The following is a 17,891-nucleotide window of genomic DNA, read 5'->3' on the forward strand; positions in this document are numbered from 1 at the left end:
TTGTGAATGCTCAGTGAAGTGTGTGCAGACCCCACTTGAATACGCCCCTGCTGGCCCACACCTGGACTTCAGCAATTCATTACAAAATGATGAATTTTAGGGGCACTTTCCTCACCCTCTTGCATGGAGGCCACATTTTCACCCATTGCTTTTGGGTGAGCCAGTGTTTATGTCCCATTTCTATTTGGAAGCACTGGTTTTCCTTAGATGTCAAACTACGTGGTTGCTCTGATACCCCAGGTTTCATTGGTTCACAAAAGATGATTTTTAAAAAATACCTAGATTTTTGATTGTTAGATTAGGAGCAACACCCTTTCCAGCTTTCTTCATGTTAGCTGGAAGCAAGAGTCCTATAGGACTGTAATCTGAACATAAATGATGTCATACTACTCATTGCCTAGGATATTATCTTACTGATCTTCTGAGTGTCCAGTATGATGAGAAATCACAGTAAGTCAGAAATAGATCTAGTCATAATGATGGCATATTAAAGATGGGCATTTGATGCCTTTCTATCCAAAAATCCAAGAAGGAAAGAAAGGGGTGTTTTGAAGGCATAAATGCTCAAAGATGATAATAAGAAAGTAAAGAGCAGCACCAAAATTTTGAAAACCAAATGGCATGACACACAGGGAGGTTTGTTGTAAGCCAGAATGGGGGAAAGCTAAATAAAAATGTAACTTATCTTGTGGAAACCAACCCCTAAATTAAAAAAAATTAAAATTGGTGGCTGTAGGTATTTATACATGGACAGTGAAAGTAAAGCTAAGAGTAGAATACACTTGAATCTCACTTTTCAGGAGTTTACAGCTGTAGACCCTCTCCCTCAATTTCAAGATCCCCAGGGGAGATCACCCCTCCAAACTGTGGCAGAATATTTGGAGGATGATTTCATTAAGTGAGTAAGACAGAAGCTCACCTGCCCGGAATACACTAACAAATTTGAGAGGTATATACATTCTACAAACTATCCTATCTTATCTTGGCTCCATTCATAGTCAGGACTATAATATCCCACAGGGAGCTGGAAGATTTGTTTCTGAAAATCTGCCCAGTCTGCTTGTTGATGCTGACAGGGAAGATTTTCCCAACCAAATGGCCAGCCAAATCAACCCAAAGTTAATTTCCCCTTTAAGAGCTCCACCCTCAATGCCTGAGCTTCTGGTCAGGCAGGAATTGGGGCATCTGAAGTGAATGAAGTCTCCTGAAACTGAAACCTTAACCAGTGGGATCTGGTGTGATAGATAGTCCCAAAATTGAGTTAAATCCAAGACATCCAGCTGGTGTTGAAAAATTGCTTGGTAGAAAGAAAATCCTCACTCATTTGGTGACCAGAAGTGTAAAGTGTCCTGTGTAAGTAGTAAAGGAGACATACAGGAGGAAAAAAAAAAAAAAAGCTTTTTTTCCTAATACACCTCTCAGCCACAAATTCATCCTTTTAGACAGCTTTTTGAAAAGGGAGTATTTTAATTTATTTTTTGTTTTAAAAAATAAAGAAAGAAGTCCAAGTTTTCTCCTTTAGGTCCAAGAGTGTGATTATTATATCAAAGATCTTTGTTTGTTTGAAAGGGAGGTGGAAATAGATTTCTTTCTATGACAAGCCACCACCCCAAAAGAAAAAAAAAGTATTCCATGAAATTTACATGTTTAGAACAAAAATCTTGAGAGTAGAAACGATCGGTTATCTTAAATTACCTGGGAAAAAATTAATTACCTTGGTTAAAGCCTGGTGGAATAATGCTGAGGTAGTAATTTTTATCTCCATATAGATGCTCTGTTTTTTTTTTTTTTTTTCATTCTATCTTGAGAGCTCTCAGTTGGCGTTAGCTGCAACAGCGGGTAATAAAACACAACGCACTAACTAGTCCAGTACCCCTTAAAGTGTGGTCTGCGGAATACTCGCGCCAGCATCTCTTGGCTAAAAATTCACGGGTTGAGTCCTACGAACTAATGTGGAATCTCTAGGAGTGAGGCCCAGAAAATTGTGTTTCTTCCTCCCTCCCAGTGATCTTCCTGCGCGCTAAAACTTGGGAAGCATTTATTTTGGGAAGCTCCAAATCCTTTGGACGATTCTTCTGTCCTTCTCCATCTTTTAATTTGCTTTCAGCCCAACAGGCCGTGCATCAAACTGGGTCTGGACGCGTGGCAGGCTCATTTTTTTTTATCCGCGGGCCCCCCCTTGCAACGCACGCTGTCCGGCGCCAACACACGTTGTAAGATCCATACGTGTGTATCCACAGATGAAGGTCTCTTTTGCTTGTCTGTGTCACCCACACCCCTTTCAGGTGGATTTGCTTCTCAACACCCGCCCCACCCCCGCTGCCCCAGGGGCGCGCGCAAGAGCACCTGCAAACCTGCAAAGGGCACCCTCCTGTTGGAAAGACCCGGCTCCAGGCTGCCGACCCCTTGTCTCCCTAACACCCTCGCCCTCTTGCTGGTCCCTTTTCTGTCTGGGATCCTTGACAAACCCTAAACAGTCCCCAGCGTTGGTCTGGGGATGGCGGTGAGGTGGCGGCGCTGTGGGTGACAACGAGGGGCGGGACAGGGAAGAGGAGGGTGAGTGGCTTTTGGGGGGGGGGGCGGTGTTAAAGTGCATCTATCTCTGCGGAGATCACCAAATGGGGGGTCCAAGTGAGGCTCTGATTTCGTTTGTCCACAGCCACCTCTTTCTTGGCTCAACATTTCTCCAGTGGGGGTCCCTTCTCTTTCCTGAGGGACTGATGCTCAGGGACGGAAAGTGTGCAAAGTGAGTCCGAAGAAGGAGAGCCCTGCAGAATGGGGGAAAACTTAGTGAAGAAAATACTGTTTGTAGTGGGTTGTTGTTGTTGTTGTTGTTGTTGTTTTGGTGCTTCTTTGATTTTTAAATATCAAGGTATAATTCACATACCATAAAATTCACATAAAAAGTACAATTCAGTGGATTTTAGTGGATTCAGAGGTATGTAATTACCTTTACCTAACTGCAAAACATTTCCATCATCCAAGCAAATTGTTCCACCTTTCCAAGGTATTGTTCCACCTTTCCCAGCTCCTGGCAGCTACTATCTCAGTGGATGTGCCTATTCTGGAAGTTTCATATAAAGAGAATCATATAATAAGGCATTTTGCGTCTGGCTTCTTTCACTCAGCACATCCCTTCAAGGTTCATCCATGTTGTAGCATGATTCAGAACCTCATTCCTTTTTATGGCCAAATAATACTCCTCATTTGATTCTTTAAGTTGTCCTTTCAAAGATCTTCCAGTTAACTCTTTCAGTTTGGTAAAGAGAACGAGATGAAAACGACATTGCTGAAGAGAGACAATTTGAGCCACTCATTCAGACTTAAGGGGGAGCCAAGGTAGCATGTGTGGCAGTACCATACAAAGTCAGATGAATTATTTTCCAAAGGACTTTTGAGAATTTGTTTCCCTTACCAACTTGAAGAAACACAGAAAGACATTTTAAGAGGAAAAAAGGAAGCCCAAACCAGCCAGGAGTCAAACCTAGAATCTTCTGACCCATAGGCGGATATGTTATCCATTGTGCCACTGACCCCCTTGCTTTGGCCCCCTTGCTTTGAAAGTGTTGATTATCCATTATTCATTAGAATTGTTGAGAATACAGTTGCTTTGTGATGCAGGCAGAAGTGAGTTGAATAAGACCTGTGGATTCCCCTAAAGCAGATTGATTGTCTTTGTGGTTAGCTCTCATAAGTTACATTTATGAAAGGATTTTCTGACTTGAAACATCACGTATGTGACAGAATGTCCTTTGCATTTTTTTTCATTATGTGCATGCTTGTTTCTATTGTTTCTACTTGTCTACTTCAGTAGTTTATACAATGGGTTCATTGGTCCATCAGCAATCTTATTTTTCTTATGTACTTCATACTGAGGCTATGTGTGGATCAATTATTAGTGATCCATATCATTTAAAAATTTGATACAATGACAAAGAAAGTGGAATAAAATACATTACTGAGTTATGAGGCATATGTTTTCCACCTCACTCTCCAAAGAGCCATAACTCTTGCAAGAGGAGATAATTTCAGACTCTATGCAGCAAAACAGACATTCAGAAACCCTCACCTTCCCAAATTAGGCCAAGTGGTGGCAAGCATTCAAAAACAGTAAGCATTTTAAGACTCAAATTCACATAGGAACTTAGAAGTTTGGATTTATACTTACAAAATTAAGGAATACCAGTCATCATTACATAAATCGGCTACATATATTGAAGTGCTCAAATACAGGTAGAATAGACACTTGGAAATACAAAAGCATCTGTAAGTGAGGGCGGTCCTCTCTTTTGAGAAGGAGAAGCACAGGCGCTTTGGTTCTGGGCAGCAAGGTGCATGCAGTCTTTATCCTGACTCCTGCCCCAGTAGAATTACTGCCTTGGCCAAATTGTTATTTTCTCTTTGCTTTGACTTTCTCATTTCTGTATGATGTTTTAAAGAGCACCTGGCACATGCACACACTCATGGCTCCTCAGGATCCTAGACCTTTATGTTTCCTACCAGTCTGTTTTAGGTTTGTTTGCTTGCCTTTCCTTTTTCTTTTCTTAGATATCAGAGAACTCTTTAAGGAAGCTTACCTACATTGCTATTTTCAGCATGGGGAATTTTATTGAAGAGTTTTTAAAACAAAATTTCCTGGTTCTCTTTCCCCTGTGGTCTGCCTCTGGACTTCATAATCTCAATATGAAACCAGCAGCTATTCTGAAGGAGGAATTGGCGGGCTCTGGGGACTAAGGAAGTGCTACCTGTGCACAGGGGCAGGGATTTGTAGATGCCTGGCTTGGAGAAGGATACCTGTGCCAAAATACCCAGAGTGGTGCTTGAGAAAAGGCATGGGGGATCAACACAGACCTCTGGATAGGGAGCTGCCTTCCTACTTTGCAGTTGATGGAATAAGATGAAAAGCTGAGAGTACAGCTGTTGGTGAGAATTTCATTTCATAGTTTGGATAGAAAAAGCAGCCTCATACGCTGTGAGCAGGACTTGAACCTGCGTGGGAGATCCCATTGGATTTCGAGTCCAACGCCTTAACCACTCGGCCATCACAGCCTGGCACAATGTTGCTGTTTATACATTAAAATACACATTCTTACCAGGTCCTGATTTTACAGTTCAGCTTTACCAATGCTGGCTGCTTCTGCTCATTTGGCAAAGCTATCTTCAGCAGATGCAAAAAGAAATCACTCATCGGGCCACTGCTTTCCAGCTTCCTCCAACTCGACCCAACTCTGCCAGGCCCCAGGCTGCAACATCTCACCTCTTTGAGAGAAGGCAATATTCCAGTATCACAAGAATCATTGATTTTCAAACATTTTTTACAGTCTTCACGGATGCCCTGGTTTTACTTCATAGCTGGCAGGGAATGCAGTGGGGAGTTGTAGTAAGTGTGCTCAGGATCCTATTCAGTTGTGCTCTCTAACAGAATATACTGTGCTTTGCTGCTGTGGAAGACAATTTGTCAGGACCCACCAATATTTCAAATACAGGAGAGATTATCCTGTGCTTAAGTCTATTCTCTGCAGCATTAATGGTAAAAACACGATCGGGGAAAAACTTAGTTATTCAAAATTATTTAATTAGATAAATTATGGCATAATTACACAATGGAGTGCTATACATATTCAAAATAAAATGAGAAAGATCATTGTGTACACACATATATTTTAAAATAAAAGCAATGGCGAGAGCAATCTGCATACAATGCTACCATTGGAAGGATATTTGTGTTAGATTATATGCATTTTACAAAGCATCTTGCAAGGATCATCAGTTGACAGGCTAGAGACTGAAGAAATGGAATCATTCAGGAGCAGGAGGGAGAAAGCTACAGCATGCCATTTTAGACTCTGAATGGACTTACTAAAAAAAAAATAAATAAAAGCTCAAGAAACACTATACATGAGGAGGTGGGGGACAGGAATTGTTTTTACCAGAGGCCTTCTCTGGAATGGTGAGTGGAGAGCTTCCTTTCTGGAACTCAGCAAGACTCTGAGGAGTGAATTGCAATTTGGAGTCAGTCTGGAGTCAGTCAAGAAGCCTGAGGCAACAAGGCAAGAATGTTCTGGAGTGGCAATCTAACCCTGCCCTGTTCAGAGTCAGGGAGCCCCTGGAATGCACACCCTGATTTCAAAGCTTGTTGGGGGAGCAGTCTGGATTTGCTCTAGGGTGTTCTGGGAGAAGCGGAAGAAGTTCTCTCTCCACAGTGTAGTCTTGGACTATTTTGTCCAAGAATTTAAATAGCCTAAGCTTCCTCCTTTGGATCTAGGAGTACAACTTCAAAAATCAGGGTTTTTGTGGGTTTTGTTGTTGCAGAGAAAGTAGTAACTTCTGTCTCGGCCAAAATGTAGTTCTTACAACATCCAGTTTCCAGGAATTGTGTTCACAGGAAATCCTCTCTTGGCTTTAGGGGCAAAGAGCTCTGAGTGGAGGAACTCTGTAACATCCTCCAGTCACGACCCTAGTTTTGCCATTTAACCAGTCCACAGCTGTGCAACAGACCTGGGACCAACCCAAGGCTAGCTGTGGGGCAGTGTCATTGGTTTGATTCTCAGGCCTTTGACAGAACCCTTTGGAGACTCAAGTAATCTTGAGATGAAGACTATTGAGCCTATCCAAAAATTAAAGGCTCCTTTGAAACATCTATGGTTCTTAGATGGATCTTGCTTTTCTCCTAGTCCTTCTATCCCACCAAAGAATTCAGGAGTCCCTACAGAAAAAAAAAAAAAGAAAAAAAAAAAAAAAGAAAAACAGAAAAAGAAGGCATTTGTTTAAAGGGACACCATCCAGGGGACAGAGTTTGAAGTAAGAAAAGGAAGTGGATATTTTGGGGATTGCTAGAGACTACTTGTGTTCCTCTGAAATTGGTATCTTGAAGCCTAACCCCCAATATGATAATGGTATTTGGAGGGAGGGCCTTTGGGAGGTGATGAAGTTATGAGGGTGGAGTCCTCAAGAATGGGAGTACGCGCTTATGAAGGAGACTGTGGAGAGTTCTTTCCCCTATCCTTACATATGGAGACACAGTGAGAAGTCTGTCCTGTATGAGCCACAAAGCCAGGAAGCAGGTTTTCAGCAGACTCAGAATCTGCATGTGTCCTGAGCTTGGACTTTCTACCTCCCAGAACCATGAGAGGTTAATGTTTGTCATTTAAGCCATTCAGTCTATGGTTTCTTGGTTATAGGTGCCTGAATGAGTTAGGACAGGGATGGAGACACAAATGAAGCCTACAAGACTGAGCCAGTTCTGGAAAGGCAGATCCATTCACCTTGTGAGCAGTGTGCATAATATAAATTTGCCTGAAATGTCTGTGTTTAAAACAATGGTCCGCTTTCAACTTTAGAACATGGTAACATGGTAAAGGTCTCTGTGACTCATTTATAACATGAGATTTCTAGAGTATTGATATACCCCTGAGGAAGGGTAGATAAGCCAGCTAGAAGCTCACTGCTTTTGACAGGTTTTATGATCAAGTACAGAGAAAATAGCACCGGCCATATTAATAGCTGTGTACTAGGTACAGTGCACTTGTTAATTTTCTCCACTGATGAAACATCTGGAACAGCAGATGCAATTGGAATGATCCCTTGACTAAGTTTGCAATTGCTCACTGTCATTCTCTGTAGTCCATCTGTCTTCTATAGTTGAGTAAGCAAGTGGAACGGAGCTGTGTGGATGGAATCCCCACCCCTGTATCTTTCCAGTCCCTGATGTTGGCACTACTCTCTGTGGTCCCTCCAAGAATACCAGTGTCACTTTGGGTTTTCTACAGTCACAGTTAGAGGAATTTCTAGTGGCTTCCACTTGGCCTTTTCTGCCTAATAGCATTCATTCCATCAGTCATAGAAACGATATTAGGGCTGCCTGGGTGGCTTAGCTGGTTAAGTGTCTGACTCTTGATTTTGACTCAGGTAATGATCCCAGGGTTTTGGGATCTGGCTTAATGCTCAGTGAGGAGTCTGCTCGGGATTCTCTCTCTCCCTCTGCCCCTCCTCCTCTAAAATAAATAAATAAAATATTTTTTATAAACAGAGATAGAGATACCCATTCTCTCTCTTCACTGAGAGACTTCCTACTTCCCAGAACCATGAAAGGTCAATGTTTGTCATTTAAGCCCATTCTCTCTCTCTCTTTATAAAATGATTATAAAATTTATAAGATGCCCATTCTCTCTCTCTCTTTATAAAAAAAGATATTATCTCTCTCTCTTTATAAAAAAGATTTTATTTATTTATTTTAGAGGAGGGGCAGAGGGAGAGGGAAAGAAAATCTCAAGCAGACTCCCCAACGAGTACAGAGTGGAATGTGGGACTCGATCTTACAACCCTGAGACCATGGCCCCAGCTGAAATCAAGAGTCTATTGCTTAATGTACTGAACCGCCCAGGTGCCCCTAAATAAATAAAATCTCAAAAAAAAAAAAGAAACAATATTAAAGATATTGTCTGGAGTTAGTCTCAGGGTGGACGTAGGGACCTACTCACTATACCCACAGTGAAATGGACCAGAAGCAAACAGCATTGAGAACTTACCTTCTTGGTGGACAGCAGTGATGCTTTGTACCTCTAGGAATTAATGCCAGCATTGAGTCATCTCCTAGTAATCCCAGAAAATTCTATTTCTTTTTTCCTAATGAGCAGTCATGTTGGTAAAAGGATATAGATCCTTTTAGAAAAGGCTAGGGGGAGGAAGAACAGTATACATTTTTGGCAATGTGTCTGTGGTCTTTCTCAAGGGAAACTGGAGTTTTCTACATTCAAAACTGGCTCCAGTCTGGGAGCTCATACAAATCAAGCCCAAGATCAAAGTGCCAGCAAGGTTGGTTTCTGATGAGACCTCTCTTTCTGGCTTGTAGATGGCTCTCTTCTCATTGTCCCCACATGGCCTTTCCTCTGTACATACTTGGAGAGAGATTTCTGGTATGTCTTTGTCTTCATATAAAGACACCACTCCAGTTGCATGAGGGCCCCACCTTTATGACCTCGTTTAACCGTATTTACCTCCTGAAAGTTCTAGTTCCAAATAGAGTCACATCAGGGGAAAGGGCTTAAACATACGGGTTCTGAGTTTATAACAACACCATCTGATCTTTGGTAATTCACCTTGTGATCCTATCATCCTGTGATCCAGTCATCTCCATTATGTTTAGGGATTGCAGTTCAGGAGTAGCAGGTCCTACTGTAATTCCTGGCCTATGAGGAAAAGTCATGTTGAGCAGCTTAAGGATCCTGAGGCTCTCCTCATAGATTTATTTCTCTCAACTTTGGTGAAAGTTAGTTCCTCTGGAGAAGCTCATGATAAATTTATTCTAGAATTGCAATCTCCTTAATGCCTTTAGTTTGCTCTGCATACACTCAGAAAATAATGATGTTTCAATTTCATTTTGTTGGTTCACCTTAACTGTGGTCCGTATGTTAATCATTTATTAATTATATTTATATATATTATATATTTAAGATTTTTATTCATCTATTCATGAGAGACACACAGAGAGAGGCAAGAAACAGGCAGAGGGAGAAGCAGGGAGAAGAAGGTTCCCTGAGGGGATCCAGATATGGGACTCAATCTGGGGACTCCGGGATCATGCCCTGAGTCAAAGGCAGATGCTCAATCGCTGAGCCACCCAGGCATCCCTATAAATTATGTTTTTTAATTAATATAAATTTAGAGCTGTTTCTAGGTCCTTGAGTTAAACCATTGAGTTGGGTACCTTCTGACAAGTAAAACTATATCATTGAGCTTGGTCTGATGCAACTTTATATTCCTGCCCCCTTGATCCTATCCACTTCAGATCCATTCCCATTCAAACCTGTCAGTTTTCTGTGAGTATAAATTGGGAAAATCATGCAGTTACTTTGATGTGTATCACATCTCCTCCTCAGTCATACTTTGTACTTGAGTCTCTGGAGTCTCAAAAAAGGAGAGAGGTGGTAGTGATTGATAGATCCTAGAGAATATCAGCTGAGGTTAGCAAGACAAGTACCTAAATGAGGCCATTACAAATATCCCAGACAAGAGGGCACTAACCTCTTAAGGTTGGGCTAGAAGGGCTGTTTCTACTAGTTAGCACTGGGGGGTTGTAATCTGGTAGTGTAGAACGATTTCCCTAAATATGGTTGAGAGACATGATAGTTTTCCCCTTCTAAGCTCATTTCATTCGAGAAAATAAAGTCTGCAATATTTCTAACTTTAAGCAAAATCTCTGACTAAAATACAGATCTACCTATCACTAAATTCTATCCTTACCTGTTCCCCAAGATAGGAATTTGTTTTTTACAGGAGTCATTTTATTTTTATTTGAGTCAGTTCACTTTTTAACAATAAATTTAGAAAGACTTGTTCTCAGTCTGAGTCTCATCAAGAGCTACTGTGGCATTACATTTTGTTGCCAAATATTGACAGTTTAGTTGGATTATACCGTATATTAATTTTTTGCTTTAATATCATGTGTCTAGCTCAATTATGATAGAGCATGAGATCCAAGACTGAGGTGACATAATTTTGTCTTGACTCTTATTTGTACCAGCAGTAAGTTCAGGCAATAGAGCAGAAGAACAAAAATATCATGATTCTATAAGAAAGACTTATTACTAGACTGTGAGTTCCTTGACGACAAAGACTTTTTGCATTCACATTCTGTGCCAGTGATGTTCTCAAAACATTTCAACTGCTCCCTTATGGAGCAGAAGCCAGGTAGTGAGATGGAGCCACATGACCACTTCTAATCAAGTATCTGCAAAGGGATAGGCTGTGGTAGAAAGCATTGGTGGCTTCTGACCATCTCCTGAGCTCTAGCCTCTCAATTCTGGTTCCCAAAGAATCATTTTCTGTCACCATGAGATAAGTAATAGGCCCCATTGCACAAGCACAGAAATGGTGTAGACAGCATGAGGGAGATCCTGAAATCAAATTCTCCAGTTGTGGTCATCATTTGGCCACTTGTGTGAGTCCAGTCATTATGCTGTACTCCTTAAATTTATACACTGCTGTCTGTCAACTATATCTCAATACAACTAGGAACTTTTTTTTTTTTACAACGTAAAAACTTCTATTATTACTTAAAAGCTCCCAATTCTCCAGGATGCTGCCTAGGCTTATTATGCCTGAAGTTTGTGCAGGCATTGGGGCCTTGGGCAAAACTTTTGCTTGGTTGCTAGGATTTTCTTTCTTCATAAACAAGGAAAAGGGAGGGAAACGCTCAACAATGAGTGTTTCCAAGGCAGACTTTGTAGTCAATAAACCCATGTCCAAAGGGCAAAACCAAACTCCTTAATTTTATCTGGTCACAAGTACCAGTGTATGAGCTTTCCTCCAAGCGTTTCCGTAGTGTAGGGGTTATCACGTTCGCCTCACACGCGAAAGGTCCCCGGTTCGAAGCCGGGCGGGAACAGCAGCTTTCCTTTTCCCTCCCTCGAATGCACTTGATTTCAGAGATTTCGATTTCCTTATATGCACAGACAACGAAAACGTCGCCTCGTCGCCCTTACTTTGTTAGAAAGCAGTTTTCCTGAGAGACACGTACTGCAACACCTCTCTGTACCCCTCTGCTCCTCTCTGTGGGTCCCGGGGCCAGTGAGCCTGGTGAGGGGGGTAGGGATGGGCATGGGGGCGTGGAGGGGTTGGGACAGTGGGGGTCGGTGAGGGTGGGGATGGGGCGCGGGGAAGGTGACGGGGTTCTACGGGGTGGTAAGGGGGTGGGGGTTGGGGAAGTAGTGGGTGGGGTGGGCAGGGAGCAGGGGAGCGGCCCTCCGCTCCGGCCCCCCTCGAGGCCGGGGCCTGCAGCTAGCTACCCGCTGTCCAGAGGGACACCAGCCGCCGACCCCCCTCCGTTTCGTGGCAGGCAAATATTTGCGCACCAATCCGCCGACCCCAGCGCCGCTGGGAGAGCAGGTGCTGCGGTGTATCCAGTAAGTTGTTACCTTTCATAGGACCTGGAGGATAAGAAACTATGTACACACACACACACACACACACACACACACACACACACAGTTACTGAGAAGGGGGGGGGGGACACGCTGCATTTCATTCAAGGAGAAACACTTCCGCAAAGACACACATCTCTGTCTTGGCCTTGCTTAGAATGCGTTTGGTAGTCTAGAGATATTTCCCATTGCCATGGTTAATTTTATGTTTCAACCTGAACGGGTCCGGTGCCTGGGTATGTGGTCAAACATTATTCTGGTTGTTTCTGCGAGGATGTTTGTAGATGGGATTTACATTTAAGTGGGTGGACTTAGAGTAAAAGCAGATTTGCCCTCCATAGTGTGAGCGAGGATCAGAGAATCGAAGGAAGTCTTGAATAGAAAAAAGGTCTGATCTCTCCAGGGGACAAGAGGGAATTTTGACACCATCTCCCTTCAGATATTTATAAAATTGCTTATTTATTCACTAGGGAAAGCAGTAGGGAAGACGTAAGCAGACTCCACAAAGAGAGCCAGATGTGGGGGATCGATCCAAAGACTCTGGAATCAGGCCCCAGACTAAAGGCAGGTGCTCAACCGCTGAGCCACTCAGGCATACTCTGCCTTCTGCTTTTATCTGCAAGGTCAGTTCTTCAGTTCTTCCCTAGTGCCAGCAGACTGCCTTTGGACTTCAATTATAACCCCTTCCCTGGTCTCCAGTCTGCCATCATTCCCTATCAGATTTTGGACTCACTCAGCTGCCACACTCATGTGAGCCGGCTCCTTAAAAAGAATCTCTTTCTAGAATATAAACATCCTATTGGTTCTGCATCTCTGGAGAGACCTGACCAACATACCAGTTATTATTTCGAAGTATTTAATGCTTCAAGAGTTAGTAGGTGGCACCTCCTGCAGTTTCTACAGTAGTATTCTGAGCCAATAGATTATTTAAAAGGTAGCATTGGTCTGTCTGTCCCTGCAAATAAGGGGTGTTGTTGGCAGCACAAGATGGCTATCAGTCAAGGGTGCTTGTCACTGAGCAGCAGCGACTGTGGGGTTGGGTGGGGGCAGCTATCTTTATGGCCTGGTCTGGCACTTGGAAGTGGTTGTCCTTCCCAGCTTGGGAAGGGGGTCCATGGAATATTCCTATTCTCAAAGGGACATAAGCCCTAGGAAGTCTAAGACACACTGGTGGAGAGGAGGAAAAGACTGAGGGGTTTTTGCAGTTAAGTAATAATAATGCAATCTCTGCTCTAGAAACCTCATGTTTGCTTTCATAGGGTCTATACAAACAAATATAAGCAAGTTCAGGATAATAAAAACATAATATATGTATAATGAAAATAAATAGTAGTGTAGTAATGTGTTCTGTTATAAATAGCATATACATTCCATACATGTCTTATTGTAGTCTATTAACAGAAATAATAATACAAAAACTTACCAGAGTTTCTGGGAAGAAGATGTACTTATCTCTATCCTTTCATTGCTAGGTGCAACTAAAACCCTTGGACATTATACATAAAATAAACAGAAGAAGAATCTAGAAGATGGAGAAAGGAAGGAGCCTGGCTAGGGACCCTGGGACCAGAGGAATGGCATGGTGGCAGGCTCCCTATTTTTGCCCCATGTGTCCTGAATGGCCAGTGAGTGCATACAGAAAACCCTAAGAAAAGCTGCTCTCTCCAGCCAAAAGACCATCACATGGACAGCCTAACATTGCAAAACACTTCTAGACAATAACTAACCCTAACCCTAGCCATACACCATATAAAACTGTAGCCTCTCTGCTACCCAGGGCAGCAAAGTTCAAGCAGGAAGAAGGAACTTGGACTCCCACCCAGCAGTATCTCTTCCTCTCCCTCCCCACTGGGTTGCTGGTAGAGGAGATAGTGGAGAACAGGATTTTCATCATTGCTGGGTGGTAACTGGGTCCTGCCTCCATCTGTCTCTGGGCCGATGGAGAGAGACCACACAGGAGCCAGATTTCTCACCAGCTGCCAGCAGGAATAAAATGCTCCCTATTGCTGGTGTCAGTGGGAGCTGAGTGAGGGATCCTGGACTTCTGTGCTGTCTACCTTGCAGTATTGAGCACATGCTCTCTCACTTCCCCTGCGGTTAGAGAAAGCCAATTAAAACCAAGGGTTTCAATAAGAGCCAGAGTCTCCTAACACAAAGCACACAATGTCCAGATTTTAGTTGAAAATCACTTGCCAAACCAAAACCTGGAAACATCTCAAATTGAATAAAAGAGGACATTCAATAGAGTCCAATAACCAGGTTAAAGGAATGTTACGGTTATCTAGTGGAGATTTTAAAGCAGGCATCTTAAAAATGCTTCAGTGAACAATTATGAACATGCTTGAAACAAATGAAAAATAGCCTTGGTTAAAAAAAATCAGAAAAGAGGAAAAATGTAAAGAAATACAAAATGAAAATTTTAGAATTGAAAAATTCAATAACCAAATAAAAATCTCAGAGCATGGGCTCAGCAGTAGAAGAATGCAAGGGACATAGGAAAGAATTTGTGAACTTAATACAGAACAACAGCAGCCCTAGCAAACTAATGCATTCATAAATTACTGGTGGGAATGTAATACAGCTACTCTGGAAATACTCTATATTTTCTTTAAAAACTAAATATGACATCACCACAGGACCAACAGTTGCTCTCCTTGGCAATTATCCCAGAGAAATAAAGACTTACGTTCACACAAATAACTATGTAGAGGAGGAAAAATATTTTTCCCTCCATCCTTCTAGATTCTTGGCAGAGACTTCTCTGCAATAAAAGACAAATTAGCAAGAGAAGAAGAAACAAGTTTAACGATATGTATATCTTCTGTATACATGGTAGTTACACAGTTTTCCTGGGTCTGTTACTAAACTTCATTTTCTTTTACTGTTATTAAGCTTCTTAAACTTCTGTTACTAAACTTGTTATTCAACTTCTGTTTCTTTTACTTTTGTTAATCTTTTATAATGGGTGGTGGGAGGGTCTCAGCCAAGAACTGAAAAGGGTAAAGGGAAAAATTATTTTTCATCTCCTTCAACTGTGTGTGAATGTTTGTACCAATTTTATTCATACTAGCCAAGATTAGAAAAAAAATCCAGATGTCTTTCAAGGAGTGAATGGCTGAACATCCTGCTATGGAATACTGCTCAGCAACAAAGGAGAATCAACTATTGATATCTGTAAGAATCTGGATAAATCTGCAGAGAATTTTGGAGTGAAAAAAAAATTCCCAAAGGTTACACACTGTATAATGCCATGTACATAACATTCTTGAAATGGTAAAACTATAGAAATGGTGGATAGATTAGTGGTCACTAGGGGTTAAGGTTAACTAGGGGTTAATGCAGGTAGCAGGGAAGTGTTTGTGGTCATAGAAGGTGAACTTGAGGAATTCTCAAGCTGTTGTACATATTCTGGATTGTGATTGTTTGAATGTCAGTATGCTGGTTGTAATCTTGTTTTACAAGATCATACCTTTGTGGAAGATGGTAAAGAGTACCAGGGATCTTTCTGTATTATTTCTTACAACTGTATATGAATCCATAATGATCTCAAACTAAAAAAATTAATCAAAAACACTTAAGCAGGGATCCCTGGGTGGCTCAGCAGTTTAGCGCCTGCCTTCAGCCCAGGGCGTGCTCCTGGAGTCCCGGAATTGAGTTCTGCTTCTCCCTCTGCCTGTGTCTCTGCCTCTCCCTCCCTCTCTCTCTCTCTCTCTCTCTCTCTCTCTCTCTCTCTGTCTTTCATGAATAAATAAATAAAATCTTTCTAAAAATACTTAAGTATTCTCTAATACCTTCAGATCTCAAAACATTTTTTATATTGTTGTTTCATTTGCTCTCTGTTGTTTTTCCTTCTGCTTGTCTGTTTGGTGTTGCCAAATGATCTCTGTTCCTTCAAGATATCATCTGGTTACTTCCTGGGTGAAGCTTTCACAATAGCCAGAACCTAATATGCCATAATTTTCACAACCAGGTCACATCTGGTCCCACCTTTATTTTTGATATCCTCTCATGAATCCTTTCTCTTATTCTTCTGCCCTAGAATGGGCTGAAGTGGCACCTGTGCTGCCCTCTCTTCATTCATAACCAACCTGTGAGTTCTCTTCCCTTCCTTTGCTCAAAGCCACTACACTTTACAGTGTTTAGGGAATTGCACATTGTTACTGATGACATTTTTCATATCTAGGTACCACTTCTAGCAACACACAAGTGGAACATGATGACTCATTTGCTGTCCTGAAATGATAATTTCAGATACAGATTTGACTCTTTGCTCAAAATACTTTTACCTAATTTTTATATGAGCTTTGGACAAGTGATGAGAAGTAGCATGACACTTTCAACTTCTGTTAAGAATGACTTAAATTTTTCCTGTTCCTGTGGCTTTAGAGAGTTTAGTCCATGGGAAAGAATCCTCATGGGAACAATTTATATAAATTATACCAGATTTGTTTGCTTTTCTTATTTTTTTATTATGTTCCTTTGAATGCATGTCCTATTTCCTTGCGACTGAAAGAAGAGATTGGCTATTCATTGTTTTCATTTTCAAAATTTGGTTGAACAGCAACTTCCTGTAGCTACAGTGGATGCTCTGATGGTGATAAGAGGAAACCAGAAGAAGTAGAATAATAATGCATGGAGACTAGTGAAATTTGATCACTTGTTCTATATGGCAAATACATACTGAGCCCAAGTACCAAATCCTACATCCCATTCAGACTTCACTGCTCTCTACAATTTGTTGGTGGTTACAGAATGAAAATTCTGCACTCCACAGTTTCCAAGACAGAATTTAAATATTCTCTTGAGGCCCCACTGGGAGTGATTTTCCAGAGGAACTTTTACATAGACCAATTCTTCACATTAGCATTTCTCTACAGAAGGCCACACGGTCAACTCCTGAACTCAGAACCCTAACTTCCTAGCTGACATCAAGGTTCATGATTTTCTCTGTCATTTAACTTCTAAACAACACACAGCATGCTCTGTTAAGCTGTCTTCAACATTGCTGGTGACAATACTCTCCAAAATTACAGAAAGAAAGGGAGAAGGTTTCTAACACAGGATATTCTGTTTAAGTGGATGTGCCATGAAGCCCAAATAGAGATGTTTTCCATGGCAAATAGTTTAATTGCTTTCCTGGACAGTGTAGCTAATCTGTCCTGATCATTTGTCAGAAAATACATCAGTATAAGATGTGAAGAACAAGAGAAGATCCTTCTTAAGGTAAAATGAAGATATTGCCTATGTGGAGAAGATCATGCCTACTTAGAAGACAACCACTTAGAAGCTATGGGTGCTACCGGATTTTAAGCTCTGGGAGGTGGTAAGGGGGGGACCATGTGTGGCTCTGGGCCATTATGGGCTGCCATGGTGAAGACTAGACTGGGCCAGAGCAGAATGCCCATAAACATTTGTCAAATCAGTGAACAGCATTATGGTAACTTTCTGAAATGTATCCTAAACTCTAATGACATTCTTTTGCTCCTGCGGTGGCCAGCAAGCTCCCCCAGAAGTCTAAATAAAGCCTGGCAATGCAACTGTAAGTGGCCAGCCATTTCACTTCTGAAAGTTTCCATGGCAACATGTATATAATATTTCTCATTTTTCCCAACTTCAATAGGACAATCATGGCTATCTCTTAATATCAATTGAATAAAAGATGTGTGATGGAAAGTTTACATGAGACAACATGCAAATCACCTCGCACAAAGTAGGCCCACAAATGGTTAATTTCTTTATTGAAAGCAGGCTGTTACCATATATATTTTAAAGGAACAAGTTTCAAGGATGAGGAAAGCAGTTTTGACACAGAAATCTGGAAACATTTGGTTGGGTTGTACAAGTTGCAACAGCTTGTCTCTCTCAACCTACTAATGAAAGAAAGGCCAAAAACTTGGAAATATCAGGTTTCTGAACCCATCAGGGAGTCGAGGATACAAAAGAATGTAAGGATTGTCCTTCTCCGTGGGA

The 17,891-nt window shown here is 41.6% G+C and overlaps 1 protein-coding gene and 2 non-coding genes across 3 annotated transcripts in view; 1 reads left to right on the forward strand and 2 right to left on the reverse strand.

Annotated features, from left to right (window-relative positions):
* The window catches only part of PRSS16 (serine protease 16), a 31,856-nt gene extending 22,920 nt beyond the window's left edge, over positions 1 to 8,936 (reverse strand). The window contains exon 1 of the mRNA XM_072813779.1: positions 8,529 to 8,936. The gene's annotated coding sequence lies outside the window, so the exon portion shown is untranslated. The remainder of the gene's footprint in view (positions 1 to 8,528) is intronic.
* TRNAS-CGA (transfer RNA serine (anticodon CGA)) lies at positions 4,969 to 5,049 on the reverse strand. The gene has a single exon. It is a non-coding gene; the product is annotated as a tRNA-Ser (tRNA).
* A 2,377-nt stretch (positions 8,937 to 11,313) lies between the features above and the next one.
* Positions 11,314 to 11,386, forward strand: TRNAV-CAC (transfer RNA valine (anticodon CAC)). The gene has a single exon. It is a non-coding gene; the product is annotated as a tRNA-Val (tRNA).
* The last annotated feature ends 6,505 nt before the right edge of the window (positions 11,387 to 17,891 follow it).

This window comes from Canis lupus, chromosome 37, assembly GCF_048164855.1.
Source record: "Canis lupus baileyi chromosome 37, mCanLup2.hap1, whole genome shotgun sequence".
Taxonomy (NCBI): domain Eukaryota; kingdom Metazoa; phylum Chordata; class Mammalia; order Carnivora; family Canidae; genus Canis; species Canis lupus.